Source organism: Chiroxiphia lanceolata, chromosome 12 (genome assembly GCF_009829145.1).
Source record: "Chiroxiphia lanceolata isolate bChiLan1 chromosome 12, bChiLan1.pri, whole genome shotgun sequence".
In the NCBI taxonomy this organism is placed as follows: Eukaryota; Metazoa; Chordata; class Aves; order Passeriformes; family Pipridae; genus Chiroxiphia; species Chiroxiphia lanceolata.
Window position 1 is genome coordinate 17,590,874 of NC_045648.1, and position 18,900 is coordinate 17,609,773.

Genomic DNA, 18,900 nt, shown 5'->3' on the forward strand with positions numbered 1-18,900 from the left:
GATTTCAGGTCCTTTCCCCCTCGCCCTGTGCCATCTTTTGCTGATGGATTACATGCAGCTTCTTTCCTGCCGGGTTGTTTCTAACCCCTTTAGGGCCCTCAGTGTGACTTTGCCGTCTTTGGCAGCATTACAACACCTTCCAGCTTACAGTCATCTGCAAACATAATTAATTTGTTGTTTACTCTTGCTTTCAGATCATTAATAAAGACATTAAATAAACCTGGGATGTGCTGTTTTTTCAGTAACTTTTCCTGAGTAATTACCAGGGGCTTGGTAAGTTCATTAGCTAATTCTGTTTTGTCTAGGGGTTAAATATTAGTTAGGCTGGCTGATTCGTACAGATTCAATTTTGCCAAGTATTTCCTTTCCTGTTCTTTTATCTTGGGGTCTGCTGAGGACTCTGGGAGGCTTTTCTTTGTGTCTGTCCCCAGCATTCCCCTCTCCTGGCCCTTTTAAGGGCTAATGGAGGAACAAAGGGGTGAAGGGCTTGGGCCTTCAGGGTGGAGGTTGATCTTTACTGTCTCCATCATAATTCATGGGTAACAGGTGGGCTGAACATGTGCACTCCTCTCTGACCTACTAGAACCATCTCCAACCCACCAGAACCACCTCCAACTCACCAACAGATATCCCTGGCTTTGCTTCTGGCTCTCAACCCCAGGTCTGCTTTGCTCACTGGGGTATGGGGAATGAGCCAGTGTTTGCCAGGGGAACATCAGCTTGGATGAGGGCAGCAAGTACGGCTTGAGCAACGAAATGGTTCCAAGCAACCTGAGTATCCTCCACCTCAGGGATGCTCAGGGTCTGCTCCTGGCTCCTTAGGCAGGAGGCTGGTGGGAAAATATCCGAACCGAACTACGGCGAGGACAGAGGAAAACCCCCACAACTTTTAAAATTATCCTTGTTTTTCCTCGCTCCAACGAGGAAAGCACAGCCTCTGGCTGAAACCTCGTGTGTTATCCAGAGGAACATCCCCATGGCAGCCCTGGTGCTCCTGCCACAGGTGGTTTCAGCTGCCCCCCTTGCTGGAGCCCTGAGCACAGCCCCGTGCCCCACATCTGGCCAGCACATTTCCCATTCCTCAGCCAGGCCCTGGCAGCAGGGGAGGATTTGTTTTTCCCTTTCCCAGCCAACATGTGGCTGAGTGGTGGAGGGGCAGAGCCAGCACAGAGCGGTGCCTTCGCTCTCCGGGCAGGGCTGGCAGCCTGGTTATGCACCAAATGCAGTGCTGCTGGGGAGGGACCCTTGCTCTTCCCCCAAAGGCAGCTTTAGCTGTGGGGAGCCAGTGCCAGGGTGCCCCAGCTCCGTTTGCAGGCAGCAAGGAGCTGCCCTTGCCCTTTCCTAAGTGCCCACCATGAGGGGCTGGAGGCTCTGGGGCCTTTGGGGGAGGAGAAAAAATAAGAAAAATTAATTTCTTTCCTTCCCTCACAGCCTACTCTTTGATGCAGCCGTGGTCCCCATCCCTCCTGGTGCAGGGCTGCTCTCCTCAGTGCTGGCTGACCCACTGGCCTCCGGATGCATTTATTTATCCTATTCCAGCTTTATTTAGGATATGTTTCCAGGGTAGCCGGTCAGGAGGGAGGTGTGGAGGCTGCTGAGGGGCTCCACTGCTGCAGCCCTCCACCCAGAGCCCTGTTATGTGTGCAGGGCACCCTGCTCATTTGGACACCTCTCAGCCACCCCATCTCTCACGGGAACCCCGCTTTGTCTGCTGCATCTGAGCACTGCGTGGGCTGGCCAAGCCCGGAGCCTTTTCCATGGAGACACTCTGTGCACCCTTTAATAAGTAGAGCTCAGCTCCTGTGCTTGGCTTTTCCCCCCAGACCACATCCTGCACCCTGACTGAGATGTGTGCCAGCCCCAGGCTCCCACCCTGCTGCCCAGCACTGGCAGAGGAGGGGGTTGGCCACCCACAGAGCGAGGATGGGGGTCCCGATGGCTGTGAGGGGCTGCAGCTGGGGAAGCAAGTCTGCTTGAGGGAGGAGAGCTGCAAGCGTGCTTGGAGCTTGCTGCGAGTGCCTGGAAGGAATATCCCATCCGGTGCTGGCAGGAGAGAGCACATTCATGAATGCTGCTGGGATTTAGCTTCTCAGCATCTGCCTTCCCACGTGCTGGAGGGATTTTAAAAGGAAACAAAGCAAAGCCTTTAGATCTGACCTGTCTGAAATGCCGGGTGGATCCGGCCTGGGGTGGCAGGTCCCCAGCCTTGGCCATGCACCCATTCCCCCAGGAGCAGGGCTTTTCCCTCTGTGTGCTCAGGGCAAAAGTGATGTGGGCTTTGTGTCTGTGGTTCAAAACATCTGGGCAGACATGCTGAGCTCCCCCAGGGGAGTAGAGGGGGATGTCACAAGGTTTGTTCGGTATTTCTGGTGTGCCCTGTCTTGGGGATGAGCTCAAGGAGGACGTGGATGTTGTGGGGAGTTGGAGATGCTTCAGGAAGTTGGGGGAGCTGTGGGCAACTGGGATTACTGCAGGAAGCTGGGGATTTTGAGGACAGTCAGGGGTGCTGGGGGAAAGCTGGTGATGCTGCCTGCCTCTGCATTAGGCAGGAGAAGCACAGTCTCATGTTCTCCCAAGCCTGTCTCAAGTCTCTGCAACCACAAACAAACCAGTCTCTACGGCAGGTACTTGTGGTGCTGTTAATTTAAGGAGAAAAACAGCTCCCGGCCCTGAGTGCTAATTGCCCTGACAAGCTGCATCTGGGCTCTCACTCACCCCTCCCCTCCTCCCCCACCCAGCCCCACCCCTGCCCGGCTGCATTTAAGCTCAGGTGCCTTCAGCACAGAGTTGTGGTGCTGGTCAGATGCTTGTCTTGGGCAGAAGGGTTGCGCCTTTTGCTAAATTTGTGGGAGTCCCTTCACCTCTGAGGATCAGGATGAGGATGTGTCCCCAGCACGGTGAGCAAACATCTCCTCTTTGTTGACTTGGTGCTACTTTGGGGTGTTCCCACCTGGGCACATCATATGCAGCCTCTGTGCAGGGATGGGGTTTTTAAGTCCTCAAAAAGTCACCTGCTGGGGGGTTACCTCTGTACTGGGGCTTTGGAGCTGTGCTGGACCATGGACAACCCCTGTGGACCAACCCTGCAGCTCTACTGCTGTTTCCCCAGGCCTTGTGTAAAGGGTTTGGTGTGAGATGGGCTTTATTTACATCTGGGGGGGGTTTGGAGGGCTGTGACTGTACTTCCCTGTGACTAATACCCTTTGCTCTTCTTTGAGCACAGAACACATCACTCCCCGGCATTAGTTTTAAAAAGGCAATCAATATAGCCCATTTATTTTTAGCCTGGATTTAGGGTGCTTTGGTAGAGGAGCTGAGCTGTGATTTGGAGCCAGCAGGCTCATTGGATTCTCCAGGGCTTGTCAGACAGAGGAACCAGCTTTTAACACTGGATAAATATTGACTGATGTATTTTCAAGGAGCGAGTTCCTCACTGAGTGAATGAGGGCTTCTTTAATGGTGTGGGGAGGGCTTGAGGCATCCAGGGGAGCAGAGTGATCTGAGCTGGCTGCTCAGGCTGATTTTGGGTGTCCAGTGATGTCTTGGGATCTAATTGGGCTGTGGCAGAGCTTAGCTTAGTCTTGGGGACCTTGTGATAGTGGAATTATAGAAGGGTTAGGGTTGGAAGGGTCACACAGATCCAACCCCCTGCCATGGGTAGGGGCACCTTCCCCTAGACCAGGTTACTCCAAGCCCTGTTCCAACCTGACTTTGGAGACTTCCATGGGGCAGTTACAGCTTCTTTGGGCAGCCTGTGCCAGAGCCTTACCACCCTCACAGGGAGGAATTTCTCCCTAAAATCCAACCTAACCTTCTCCTCTCAGTTTGAAGCCGTTCCCCCTTGTCCTGTCACTCCATGCCACAAGCACAGAGTATGTTTGAACAAATATTCCTCTTCACCAAGCTAGACCTAAAGCCCACTACAACCAGCCCAAGGCCATGGCAGGCTGTGGGTAGTTTGAGTTGGCAGTGCACTGGGAGCAGGGTGGAAGGTGAGGAAGACGTAGGCACTACTGGTGCGGGAGGGTGTCTGGGGCAGCTCGGCTCGGCTGGATGCGACACCAGACGTGTTCGTGATGCTCCGGTCTCGCAGGGGCTGTGGGGGCCCTCCTGCAGCGGGCAGGGGTGCGGGAAGGGCTCGGGAGCCGCTGGCAGCGGCCGCAGCCCAGGAGGTGGCACCAGCGCTCCGCGCTCGCGGGCCGGGGACGGGAGGGACGCAGGGATGCTCCCGGAGCGGAGAGTATGGATGCTCCGTGGGGTTTGGGATGGGCAAGGGCCGTTCAGGCCCCGCTGACAGCCCGGGCCGTTGTCTCTCCCAGGGCTAACCTTTGGGACTGATCCCCAGGCTCCTGGTCTGGCAACCGCGCTAATATGGGAGGGTCTTCCCTCTAAGCTGGTGTGGAGGAAGGGCTTGGAGCACCCTCCGTGCTGCCGGGCTTCTACCGTGCAGCAACCCCACCCTGGAAAATGGGAATGGGAAGAGATCTCGCAGCTCCAACCCGCTCTGGGGAGTGACTCTGGAAGCCCAGAGCTCCTTGTGCTCTGCTACTCTCTATCTCTGGAGCAAGCAGGGGATGCCTGGGCTCCAGTCTGCCTCTGCATTAGCCAGGAGGGAAATCAGAGGGTAATTTAGATTTCGGGGTCCTGGTATGCAGGAGGGGGGCTCTGCCTGTGCTGGTCATCCAGTGCTGGTAAAGGCTGGAGGTCAGACATGTGCCTGCAGATGAGTGTGTTTTGGTGGGGATATAGGACTGCACCAAAGGGAAAAGGGAGGAATTGGCCTGATGGTACAGTGCCTGGCCCTGCAGCCCATTCCAGCCAGGACAGTATCCTGATAAGGGGTGAGGTATCCTTTCTTCAGGGCTGAGCCATGCAGGGATGAGTGCTGGGGCTGTTGTGGGGACATGTCTGCTGGAGGGAAGGTACTCAGTGGAGAATTAAGGTGATGGCAAGGAAAAAGGGGAGAAATAATTGGGATGGAGCCAGGTGGGATGGGCTGCCAGATCTGAGGCCAGCCCATTACCAGGCCCTGTAGTGACTCCCAGTGTGGGTGACACACAGACTCAAAGCCCTCAGGGTCTGTCCTGTCTCTGTTCTTAATGCAGGTGCCCTCATGGCTTCTCCACCTTGCAGGCATTGATGGCAGCTTCTCCCAGGAAAGACCAGCCAAAAATGAGACATGAGAGCAAAAATAGGGGTTTGGATGGACACAAAAGGCCCATGTGCTGTATTTCCTCCCAAACAGCCTTGCTGCTGTTTTGCCCCTTGTTGTCTGTTTCTGGTGTCACCAGACTGGACAGGTGTGAGTCTGCAAGGACCTTCCCTCCCAAGCACATGTTTGCAGGTTGCCAGGAGCACACACTGGAACAGCAGCACTGCAAAGCCCTGACTCTGGAAAGCCCTGGCTGCTGCCTCACCTGCTGTTCCCCATCCAGTTTCTCAGAGAAAGATGGAGATGGCTTCTTTACCTGGCAATGTGGTGGCTTCTCCAGGTGTACCAAGCTGGCAGAGATGCTTGTGCTCCATCCCGGCTTATGGTGCCTGAAGCCCCCAAAGCTCTCATTTATCCACATCTGATGTGTGGATGAATAAGCAGAGAAAAAGATGTGATGCCCCCCCCCCCCTTTCCCACTGCCCCAGCTTCCAGTGCTGTGGTTTCCCAGTCAGGCTTCACCAGGGGATTTCTCTCCTGGCAGCGGAAACCATCTGTCTTGGAGCAGATTAGAAAGATGTCACTTTGCCGGCACAGCCATTTATCACTGTGGCTGGGGAAATTAGCAGGGCTCGAGGAGGGAGGAGGGAAACTGGGCTTGTCCTGGCGCTCTAAGTAGAGGTTGTGGGGAATTCTAGACTATTTCCAGCTTGGCGTTTGTTTGTCCTGAGAAGGAAACCAGTGCCTTGGATTTCTGCCTTTGAGTCCTGATGTGGTGGAGACTAAGGAATTCTATCAAAATTTACGGGGCAGAACAGCTGGGAGCTCTCAGGCATTGGGTTTTTATCCAAAAGCTAATATCCTCCATCCAGTTGTTAATTCCAGAAGCCAGTGTATAAATGAAGCCTTCAGGCTTGCCACGAGGTGAGACAAACCACATCACCCTGTTGTGGTTTGCAGGGTTACCTGCACCTCTCTCTGTGTGCGTGGGAGCAGCCCAGGGGACAGCAGTGGGACAAGGGGCCTCAGTCACCAGTTGCCAGCTGGAAACATGGCAAAACAGAGGAAAGGGAATAAAAATTAAAAAAAATGCTGTTTTGCAGTCCCGGTGCAGCAAACAAATGAAGAGTAAAATGCAAATTAAACTGGATAAAAATTCCTTGGCAGTGTCCCCTTTAAGCATCATATATTTTTATCTTGCTCTGGTTTTATTTGCTGGAAAGAGAAACGTAAAGAGAGAAATATTCAATTAAACCTGCTTGTCAGCTGGAGCCTCTGAGCTGTGTCACTGAGGGCTGAGGAGGGTTGCTGCCAGGGCTCTCCTCTGCTCCATCCCCTCTGGGGAGGGCTTGGGGCAGCTGGGACAATCTCTTGTTGTCAGCTCACCCACCACTGTCACAATTGTCTTGTAGCACACGATTGTATTTTCAAGGCAATACTAATCACCACAGTAACAAGGGCCTTATTTCTAACAGGATCTGTCCCCCTTGGCTGCGTGGCAGAGTGGGGCCACCTCCTCCATTGAGCAAGGCTGGCTGTGGTGGGTCCTCGAGGACACACTTTGTTTCTTCCTCTTTGTAACACCACCCACACGTTGCCCCTCACCTGCAGCTTCTTTCCTGGCTCCTCTCTGTGCCCTCTTCCTCCTCTCCACTGCAGTGCCCACATAGGACACCTGGATTGATGGTAGAAAGACCCAAGTCCTGGAGTAAGGAAGCCAGCCCTATATATCCAGGGTCAAAGCTGGGACTTCTGGGGCAGTAACTGCCTCTTCAGTAGCATGTGGGGACTCTCTTGTGTCCATGTTCCACTAACACAAGAGAGAGATGGTTGCAGGATGGTTTCTGCTCAGATCACAGGCTTTTCCTTCTGAAAGGTGAAATTTTGGAGTTTCCAGGGGCTGTATTGGTCTACAAAGACATGCAGAGGTTTCTAGATGGCAGGAATGAGGGATGATGGCCAGCTGTGAAGCCCAGCACGTGACGTTTTCCTGTGAATATAATACCTGCAGAAAGTCAGAGAGAAGGTCCTGGAGATAAGTTTCTTTCCAAACCAGGCAGGGCTTCTCTGAACATCCCCTGCCCTACCAGCCAGGGCTGACTCCCAGTAGAAACTGGTGATGTGGAGGATCCTGGTCATGTGCTGGTGGGAAGGAACCAGCTGCTGGCTTTTTTTCTGTGAAGGCACAAGGCAGTGCAGAAGATGCTCCTAGAAATACTCCACCTGAGGGTACTTTGATTTGTCTTGGTGGAAAGGAAATCTTGCCACAGTAGAAGATGCTGGTTAACAGTGGTGTGATGGGAGCAGCTACAATGTGGACATGTCTCCTCGTAATGAGAGTGAGACCAATGCCTTGTTCCCTGCAGGAATTCATCAGCTGGCAACGACTCTGTCGACCCTGGGCTGGAGCTGAGCCAGTGATATGGAGGCAAAAGGGTCTATTTACCCATGAAAAATACTCCTGAGGCATCTTAAGCCTCTTCAAGCTTCAAATACTGGTGAAACCACAGATGTGCTGTGTGTGAGGAGGTGCTGGCAGGACTGGAGCACCCCATAAGGGTGTGTGGATCCTCACTGAAACCACAGGTGATGCCCATGAGAGATGGGAGAGCTTCTCTCTGGGCATATAAAAAATGTCAGCGTGGCAGTTCAGCAGCCCAGGGTCAGGCTCTCCTCCTGCTAGGATCCTGCAGCCCACTGGCAGCTCCATCAGGCCCCTGGAAAAGTGTCATCTGCTGACGTGGCACAAATAGAGCTGTTTCCCTGAAAAAAACCCCCAGCCTCTGTTACGTGTTTTGACTTGATGTTTTGCTGCTGCTTGGTGAAACCCCTGGCTGAGTGCACTTGGGTGTGTGCCTGGGTCACAGTGTGGATGGAGAGAGGGAAATAGAAATGGGACAAGAGCCAGGAAAGATTGACTAGCTGGAGAAGAAAACGGGGCAAAAATGTTTTGTGAGAGAAGAACCCCCATCCCTGAGTCATGGGGTGGCTTCAGCCCCTCTTCAGCCTTCTCTGGCTACTGTCCCTCAACTCCATCCATTCCTACATGCTCTCCATTTCTCCAGCTGCCCTGGCACACATGGGTCCCCCTCCCCATGCATGTTCCCACCCTGTCTTATCAGTTCAGGAACTGGACCCGTTTCGGCAAAATCATGCATCCCTTTCCCCATGCTGTCTCCTTAAAAGGATGAAAATCCCCTGTGGTTACTGACTTTGCTCATTCCACATACTCTCAGGGAGGCACATCAAATTTAATTCTTGTACAGATAATAATTATTTTTGTTTTCTGTCTTGTCATAAGGGCCAGGTACATCCCAAAAGACTTTCATGTGAAAGCCAAGGCTGCCAGGGTGTGTGTGGAGAGAAGATCAAGAGATCAGGTTTTCTGCTAAATGCAGATGATTCCCAGAAAACCCAGACCCTGGGAGGATTAACCACAAGAGGAAGAACTCAAGTTGGAGGAGAAAGAGTAAGGCAGGAGGAGGAAAGGATGAGCCAGTCAGGAAGAAAGGAGGAGAGAGCAGGCCAGGTCTCAGCTGTGAGGATGGATTTTCTGAGTAGCCTTAGTTTGTATCTGTTGGAAACTGCTCCTTTGTCAAACAAAGTGCATGTGGGGAAGGTCAGGCTTGATAAATCTCCCCAGTTTGAAAGAAGGTTTTCAGAAGTGCTCCAGAATGTCCCATTCCAGTGATTTGTAAGTGGCCAAAATGTGGGAGAGTTGGTTCAAAATATTTTTTTCCTTGGGAAATGTGAGTTTGCAGTGCAACATCTAAAGACAAAAAATGAAGCAAGCTGTGATGACTGAATCCAGTCAGAATTTCTGGTGGGATGGGTTTGACTCCCATCCTTTCCTTCCAGCCCTTCCTGACTCTCTCTGTGTCCTTGCAGTGTGACTCCCCAAGGACAACAGATCTTTTGGATGACAAAGCCATTTCCTGCCAGCTCTAGCAAGAAAGTGCCTGAAATGCAGTCGAGAAACCTGAAAAGGGGATTCAGGAAGCTGAGAATTCAATCATATTGAAAGGTCAGTGTGTCTTGTTCAAATTTTGGTTTTGGGGATGCTGTCACTGACTCCCCACTCCTAATTTTCCAGCATGGCCCCAGCTCTGGGATGTGGGAAGCATCCTCCGATGGAAGGGCTGGCACTGGGTAAGTCACTAAATTTGGGGAATCTTTAAATATTCTGTGCTGGAGTGGCTTGTGAATGTTGTGTGGTTAATAAGCATTAACAGAAATTAAATAAGGACGGTAGAGAAGCCTGAGAGGACTAAACTGTTTTGGGAATAGGCATTGTGGGGGGAAGTGTTACCTAGAAAGTGTCTGGGGAGATGGTTCCTAGCATGGGATGGAGTTGAGTGTAGGGATGGATGGGGAGTGGAGCTGGGGTGTGGTGTGAGAGAGAAGCTGCTTGTTGAGAACATATTGCAAGAGCTCTGGGAGCAGGGCAGGAATGCAGGAGGTAGAGCTGCCTGCAGCCCCACAGCCACCTTCCCCAAGTGCCAGCCTTCCCAGATTGGCTCGGCTCACCTCTGAATTTGGCTTTTGTGTCGGGTTTTTTTTTTTAATCAGGAAAAGTCTCATGGGGGCAGCTGTTGAGAGGCAAAGAAGCTGAATTGGATTTTTGTTCCTGCATGAAGTAGGCCCTGGTTACACAGTCTGAGAGAATAGGATCCTAAATTGGATTTTGCTGCTCACTTGGAATGGGCTCCAGTCATGTGGGATTATTTGGGATTTAAAGTTAACATATAGGAAATGATTATGAAACCATCACCCAGCCAAGAAGCTGGGGAGCTGCTGCATTGACAAATGAGGAGGAATCTCCCAAGTAACACCCAAGCTGTGAACAAAGCATTGCTTGGGATGCTGCAGTGGGAATCAAAGTTTACAGGATCACAGGTCGTTATCTCCTTCTCTGTGGAACTAAGGCATGTGTACCAGCATGGTCAGCTCCTTCTGTCCCTTCCATGCCTTTCCCAGCCAGGCTGACCCTCATATAGGGTTTGAGGAGACAAAGCAAATCCCTGTGTTCTCTAGTAAAATCAATGATGGATATATATATTTTTTTCTTTTAAAGAATGAAATTTGGGATGTTTAACTGGCTTTGCCTTGTGCTGAGATTTAATGTCTCTGATTTGTTTCCCCCTCCTCTGCCTCCCCCTTGTTTTGGCCGTAGAAATGTCAAGACTAATTGCCAGCATTATTTCTCCTCTTGTTTCAGCATTGCCCACTGGAGCACTGGGAAACTGGGTGGTGTGTGCCAGCATCACCACCTGGTGCTGGTGTGGGCAGCCCCTGCTCTGGGGCAGCCTTATCTGGGGAGTGCTCCTGCAAGCTGCTTATCCAGAGACCACGGCTGAGAGCTGGGGCATTGATTGGATCCTACAGCTCTTTTTCTGTAGGCATAACAGAAGTGGAGCTGTGGGAGCTGATTTGGTAAAAGTGGGGTTTGGAGCCTATCAGCAGGTAGGATTTTGGGGTACAACGGGGTTTGAGGCTGCCTGGGTCCCTGCAGAGGGATCCTGTTCTGGGGGACCAGCACATTTTAGGGGGATCCTGGTGGGGTGGGGAGCAGGACTGGGTGCCAGCAGATGGCACTCCTGATTGTACTGCAGACTCTTGCTTTGCAGAAGCTGCTCTGAAATGGCTTCCCTGGCTTCTGTGGGCTGGGCTGATTGCTGTGGCCCAGGACACTCTTCTGTCCCTACCCTCCATCCTCCTCACTGCCTGCAGCCCCTGTGCCCCACACCTCTCACTCCTCATCCAGGTCCTTTCCCAGACTCTGACTTGCTCTCCTGGGGTGGTGGGTGCAAGGACATGAGGCCAGAGGTCCCCTCCTGCCAGAGGGGGCTGCTCAGGGACTCCAGCCCCAGGTTTTGTGGCTCAGGTTGGAAAGGGGAGTATCACGGGAAGGAAGACTGGGAGCAGAATCAAGCACAGGCTCTTTATTTTCTGTCCCTTGGGTGGTAGGCTTTCACCTCTGCCTCAAATTACAAGTCATGTCACATCTTGGGAGGCTTGAAATTGTGTTTCTCAGCAATGTTCCCAAAGAGATTAGAAGCACTGAGATGGCTGAAATACCCTCTGAGCCCGGAGCGGAACAAGCCACTGAACACAGAGGGGAATAGGGAAGGAGCTGCAGCATCCTCACCAGCGTGGAGAGGAGACCAGGGGCAGCTCAGCCTTGGCCCTTCCCCACACCCCTCCTGGCTGGGGATTGGTTTTTTTCAGTGCTGGTTCATACTGGTGCCAATGGGATGTGGGAATAGGTGGGGTAGCCACCTTCCCTCTGGCATGGAATGGAGAGGCCCAAGCACCATCCCAAATAACATGAGGTGTCTTTAACCCATGGAGCACAGGGTGCTGCTCCCCAAATTTACAGATGTAAAGTGAGGAGCTCCGATTTATGGGAATTAAGAAGGACCAGGCAGCAGCTGACCCTGAGCCATGGAAGGGATGAGCATCCCAGGGCCGATCTAGAGGAGGTAGAGATCCAAAACTTCCTGATAGCAGGCAGAAGCTGCCTGCTTTTCTGAAGCTTGTCTGCTTATTCCCAAAATTGCCCAGCTCCAATTCTTAGTGTCCTCTTTTTGCTTCTGAAGCCCCTGTGATGGGATGCAGACGCAGAGAGCTGTGTTGGCTGCGGGGTCACATCCTGGTCCTCACCACCCCCCTCCCTCCCATCCTCATCCCTGCTCCTGGAACTGCACAGAGCTGTCTGAGATGTCACTGAAGTGAATCGTTCCCCAGGTGCCACTTTGAGGGCTTGGCTGACAGAGTGATTGGTGATCAGCTGGCTGAACCAGCACATCACACTGCAATTAGAGACCTGGTATGGGAGAGATCCAGTAACAGAGCTGGTCACAAATATTGGAGGAGCCGTTAAGGATGAGAATCGTTATCTCCCAGGCAATCCAACACGGCTCAAGAGGACATTAGTGTCAGAGCAGCACATAGGGATGATGAATGCCTCCATAGGTGTGGGTCTCGTGGTATGGAGTGGACAGAAAGATGAGCTGGATGACAAACATGTCCACAGACGTGGTCACCATCCCAATTACAACCTAGGATGTAATTGGGATGATTCCTCACACGAGGTGTGAGGAATAGGAATGGATGGAAAGGGTATCAATGGAATGGGACAAACTGGGGTCTGCTGCAAGGAGAGGGGACCTCCAGTGCTGAAAAGCCAGAGAATTGGTGAAGGAGGAGCTGGGACTGAAGGAGGAGCTTGAATGGTTGGGTCTATTTGGTGAAGATCTGCTCCCTGTTGGAATTCACTGCTCTGGACTCCATTGGCTAATTGCATTGCCGTGTTCTTCATGACTTGTGAGACTCAGCCTTGCCTCTGAGGTCAACAAAACTAGTTGAATTCAATGTCCATTGAGAGTATTTATGTGGTTATTTTCAGAGTGGGATTTTTTCATATCTCTGGAAAAATGAAAACTGAAAGGGAACTGTCAGCTTCTCTGAGGGTGGTGGGACCTGCTGCTCCAGTCCTGGCTGCAGGTGGGGGGGAAGATGGTCCCTCAGTACATGTGGTGGAAGAGGTGCAGGGCAGCAGGATACTGGGGGTCTTTAAATCTTCCTTCTCTGGTGAGAGAACCTCAAACTCATTTTTATCTGGCTGTGCAGCTTTCTCTCTGCAATAACAATGTGCTTGGTGTGCAGAGGGAAATTAATACAGAGCCACATTTACCTTGGGAATCTTTGAGCAAGTTTTTAAATGAATATTCATTGGAATTTTCATGCTCTTATGTCTTGCTTGGCCCATCGTGGCCATAACTGGGCAGCTGGGTCACCTCTTTCCGAGGCATCATTTGCCATGTCAGAAATGCTAGAAACATCCCAAAAGACTATATCCACCACTGGGTTTCTATGCAGCCCGTGAAGTTGTGGATATGATGCAAATTCTGATGTTAACATTTGTGCTGTGATAGAAGAGGAGCTGTGCCTGTGCAGCCTCCTGCCTCCCATCACAGCAGTGCTGGCTGGCTGGAGGAGAGGGAGTTTGCAGCCCTGAAAGGGAAGGTGTCCAGCATCCAGGAGCCAGGTCAGAGCTGCGGGATACGTGTAGAGCCTGCAATTGTAATGAAAGTATGTGAGCTGACCTGTGGCCAATTCCATGGAGAGCTCTCAGTGCTGCAGCTAAATGAGTTAGTGGCAGATTCAGGCAAGACTAAAATTAAACCAGGTCAGGTACGGGGGTATCGTGGAGTCGGGAGCCAGGGTTTCAAAGGATGCTCACTCTGAGAGAGGGAGAGCAGGAAAAAAACCTTCCTGTGTATGCAAAGGACATTTCCAGAGCTCTAGTCTTTTGATTGTAACAGATCTTAGGAGAAACTGTGTTACTCCTTGAAGATGGGGAGGGGAAAAAAAGCCATAACTATTCTGAACTTACGGAATTGGAGCTGCTAATCAGTGCAGAATAATGGTCAATTTATTGGATGTGAGGCATTTAATGATGAAATACCAACTGTCTTTCCTAATTCCTGTGACTAATGGAGAAGGACACAGTAAAAAAAAGTGCTGGAAGACATGCCAAGGTGGGGCAGTGGGTGTTTATACAAGGACAAGGAGAAAGCATGAACCAGGGGCTGACAGCAGGTCCAGGATCGAATGGGGCTTCCAGGCTGTATTTCAGGAGAGGGGAATAAAAATACGTCTATGGATACAGCTGTTAACCAGCCAGGGGAGCTGGGGCTGTTGGACAGGAGCATTGGCCATTCATGTAGAGGCTGCAGCACCTTAGAGTGCTGGTGGAGTGACCCTGCTGATGTCCCCTTCCTTATCCCCTCCGTCCTGGCTGCAGGGACCCTGTCTTGGACTCTGGGTGGTGAGTAGGGCACGTGTGCCAGTTTGCTGGGGGTGGCTTGGATGGCTCTGGGGGGTTGTGCTGGGCAGAGCCCCCGAGCCACTGGACAGAAGAGGTGTGACAACTCTGACAAGTCTGCTTCACTCCTGGAGCTGCACGTGCCTCTGCCAGTGCAGTAGCAGAGCCTGTAGCTAGATGCCACTCAGTACCAAGGTGTCGCTATTTTTTACAAACTAAGAGAACATTCCCTAATGTGCCTTGGAACATTATCGTAAATAATTAAATCTGAACTGCACTTGTCACAGTAAATGAACAAAAGATTGTTCCACTTCCCATGTGCAAAGTACAAATCACAGACTTTTAGTCTCCCTCAATTTTTACTGCCAATTTAAGGAAACTGGCAAAGAACCGATATAAAGTCTCCAGGTTGGGAGGGAATCCAAAATCCCTCCTAAAAAGTCAGCATTTGGGCAGATCAAATCAGTTTCTCTCTGCAAGGGCTGAACAGGTTGGGAAGCTTGTTGTGGTGATTCAGATCACAGAATCCCAGAATGGCTCAGATTAGAAGGGACCTTAGATATCACCCAGTTCTGACCCTCCTGCCATGGGCTGAGAACCTTCTACTAGACCAGGGTGCTCAGGGTTTTAGGGATTTGCAAGTCCTAACTTAAAAGTAAAGCTCAAAATCCTCCCTGGCTTAAGAAACACTTCCATGTGGGAAGTGTTATAGGGCACAATTAGCATGTTATTTATGTAACTAAGGTTTTGTTTAGCTCTTGGGCCATCCCACTGGTCTGCTCCTAAATCAGCTGCTATGGAGCCAAGCAGACAACTGATGTCACCAAAGGGTGGGATCAACAGCTTGGCATGGCCAGGATTTAAGGTGAGCAAAATACAGCCTGTGTCTGGGGAAGGTGGCTCCTGTATATCACAGGGACCTCTGAGGCCACCCAGGCTGAGCTTTGCAGAGCATCTCCTTCCCCTTCCCTTGATTTAAGGCTGCTGGTGTTGAGGACACAACGGTTTGATGATGGATCCTACTGCCTGTGATACCTGTCTGAGGTATGTCTCACCTCCCTAGATCTTCCTGGATGGGTCTTAATTCAGTATGGAGTGACACTCTAAGTGTCAACAAGGCTGGATGCTGGCTTAGATGGGATCCCCAGGCTGGCCCTGCACACACCACAGGCCTCCAGCAAGGGAGAGTGAATGGCAGAATAATCACCTTACTCTGCTCCATCCCGGGTTTATGATGCAAAACGTTTTAAAAGGGCGAATAATTAAGTGCCGCTCGTAAAAGAGTTGCTTGGCAGTGCTGCCAGACTCCTCCGGCTCCAGGATCTGGAATTCAGATGGGGCTGTGCCAGGAACTCAGACCCATCTTCTGCTGGGCTTATCCCATGGACAGAGAGGGGGGGGGGATGAACATCCCAGTTTCCTCTGACAAGCAACACAGAGACTTTCCATTTGTGGAATGTGTCCCCACTGGTGAGTCCATTTGCAGACTGTCCTGTACAGGGGGTGTTTCTCTTGGCAAGACCCAGCCATGGTAAATAATCTAGAAATTGTGCCTGATGGATGTTTGCTCAGTGCCAGCCTGTCTCCTGAGAGTTATATAATTCCCTTTCCCACAGCTCAGCTGTAAATTCAAAGTGACTCATGGCAGGTCCCCACACCGGAGGCTTTTACAGCCCTGCCACCCCTGGGCAGGCAAGGACAGAGCAGAGGGCAAGGGGTGGCTGGTGCCAAGCCAGGAAGATGGTGCTTGCCCAGGCATCGTGTCTCCAAGTGCTGAAGCTCTTGAGCAGGGCAGGCAGGGTTGTGGGGACAGAGGAGGGTGTCTCTGAGTGGCATCAGGTGTCCCATGAGGATGGGACAGTCTGGTCCTCTTCCTCTGGCTGACAGCAGCCTCTGTTTCTTGTTCCTGGCACTGTGATGTGAGTGAGCCAACCTCTGTGGCCCTGAAAGGGTCCCGTCAGCTCTGAAAGTCCAAGAGCAGGGGGAAGCCAAATTACTGAAGCCAAATCCAAAAGCTGGATTTTTGGAGGGAGCAATCCCTTATTCTGCTGTTTAAGCTCCTGCCTGGTCATAAACCTGACTGAGGTGGTGGGAGGCCCATGGGATTTACAGTGTAGGGGGTTCCCCTGGGCATCAGGCTGGCCCCTGCTTGCTCTGGCATTGCTGAATGGTGCTGTGGCACCCCAGGGATTGGGGAATGGAGAAGCAACTCTGCAAATATTCCTGTTGCAATTTGTTCAGTGCTCAGGGATGATATCCCATCTGCAATATTAGGACATGTGTAACAGTATATCCATATCCCCCCACACTTAAATCAGATGGATCCTGTGGTGGAGGGAGCTGATAAATTCCCCAGGCAGTTATAAAGGCAGGGAAATTTAATTAATTCTTATCTCTGAGAGGAAGCGAGCAGTAGGCAGGAAAAGGGATCTTTTTGGCCTCTTTTCCCTGCTGAGGAGGGCAGGGGAGCCTGTGGGACTGTGCCCAGCACTGTGGGCCTGCATCCCCATCCTGGTGCCTGTGCATGAGAGTCTGCTGGGAGGAGAGGAAACAGAAACCTGCCAGCCTGCTGCTCAGGGGCTTGATCCATCAAAATCCAGGCACCTAACCATGTCAAAACGCTGGGACAGTGTAAATAGCTATTTCCAGGTACTGGAAATATGTCTAAATGAAACCTACTTGGCTCAATTGCTTATCCCAGACAATAAACACCTGTAAACTGTGAGGTGTCTGTGCCACTGCTGGAGCACATCCATTCCTGTTTGGAAAAATATTTTGCAGTGATGTTTGTTTCTGATGGTTGGCTCTGGGGCTGGGAAAGCACAGCAGGGCTGGATGCTGCTTTGAGGGGCAGATGGGGTGCCAAGAGCAGGGGGCAGGGCACTGGTAGTTTTGGGGAAACACTAAAGTGTCCTGTTTCCAGCAGCTTCTGCAGCTGGTCCAAAAGCTTCAAAGCAGCCTGAGGCATGAGGTTTTGAACAGAGCCAGTGTCAGGGGTGGTGTGCTGCAAGGGGAGAGCTGCTATGAGCACCCCAGCCTCCCACCAGCTGCTCACTTGCCCCTGGGGAACCCCCCCTTTACCTGTGACATTCTGGGGATGGTGGGACCAGGTCCCAAGGAGAAACCCCAGCCATGCTGAAGCCGTGGTGCTCTGCTCTGGGCAGGAGAAGAAGGTCCCTGCCCTGTGCAGGGTGTTCAGACTCCATCCACCTTCACCAACACTGATCAATTCCTCAGTTTTTAATGTTCCTGTCCTCCCAAAGAGCTTTGTTTTCTTTTTTCTCCTCCTTTTCTGTCACTGGCCATTGCATTTTCATCTTACTCTGCTGATAGTTCATTTTCATTTGACATATTAATCTCTGCTTCTTTCTGTAAAGATAACTCATCCTTGCATGATGGCAGGAGTGCATAACCAGTGCCATGCCGGGAATATTTTACTCCCTTTGAAAAGACGATGGAATAACAAGTAACCAGAGTTGAGCTGGTATCACCCATCCATTTTAAGAAGGCAGAGGTCCCTGGCAAGAGACCTGCTGTGAGAGCTTTGCTTTGCCTTGCAGGTGGGTGAGATTTGAAGCAGGAGCTGAGGGTCACGATGCCAAAGTGGGGCTGGATGCTGGGCCCCCCTGGCATCCCTACACACACTGGAATATTGGGATAATGGCACTGGATTCATTTATTTGCTGCCGTTTATCAGGCTTGTGGCTGGCTGGCAGCTTTAATGCTGTTTATATAAGGAATGGCAGCAGTGTACAAGAACAATTATTCCTACCAATGTGCCCTGGGGAGGAAACTGTGCTGATTTCACCACCCCACCCCTGGCAGCAGGGACATGGGAGGTACCTCACAGGGTGGCAAATGTCACTGAGAGGATGATTTTTACAGCAAAAGCTGCCTGGCTTCCCCTGAACCCTTCTGCTGAAACCACACAGCTCTGGGGATTCTCCTGGTGCTGTTCCCTTAAACACTTAAAAGGACTCCATCTGGTTTTAATTATTCAAATGAGCTGACAGGGTAATCAATATAAATGGTTAAATGTGGCCAGGACTAGTGTCAGCTCTGCTGCAGCACCCATAAAAGCTCTGGACGGGGGGGATTAGCTGCTGGAGACTCCTTTGCCTGTGGGGATGGGTGACACTGCAGCCTGGGCTGAGGGGTCACAGGGAGAGTGTGTGCCCACAGTCATCCTGTCAGATGCAGGATTTAAAACCATAACCTGCAGTACTTCTGGCTCTGGCTGCTTTTTTATTGCTAATATACTGCTAATTGCACTCTGCTGTGCGGTAATACTAATAAAGTGAGATTTAGAAAGCAGGAGGCTGGAGAGAGTAAATCAAGGGCATGGCACAGCCTCAGCTCTCTGCATCACAATTACCCACAGCTCCCTGGCACTGGGGAGGGGTGAGGGACCCCACCACCAGGACCTGCATCTGGGGTCCCCAGGGCACCCCGAGCTGCCAGGGTGGAGGGGTTTTGTGGGTGCCACACCCTGTGGTGGGAAACCCAACTTCTCTCTGGTGCTGGAGGAGCCGTGTCCTCCCCAGCGCCAAAGTTTCTCCTGACCCCCTTCTGCTCTTGGAGCTGTGGCCGTGCTGCTTTTTTGTTGTGTTGCCATGGTAACACTGCCTGCATCCATCCATGGTCCTGCCTGTATCTCTCCCTGCATCTCGCTCTGGTGCTGCCTGTGTCTGTCCCTGGTCCTGCCTGCCTGGATCGAACCCTGGTCCTGCCATACCCACCCCTGGTCCTGCCTGCATCCCGCCTTGATACTGCCCTCGTCCTTCCTGTCTTCATCCTGCCCTGATCCTGCTTGAATCAATCCTAGCCTGGTCCTGGGACCAGGCTTGCATCCACCCCTGTCCTGCCTGCCTCCCTCCCTGGTCCTGCAGCTGGTGAGTGCCACCAGCCTCCTCTCTGG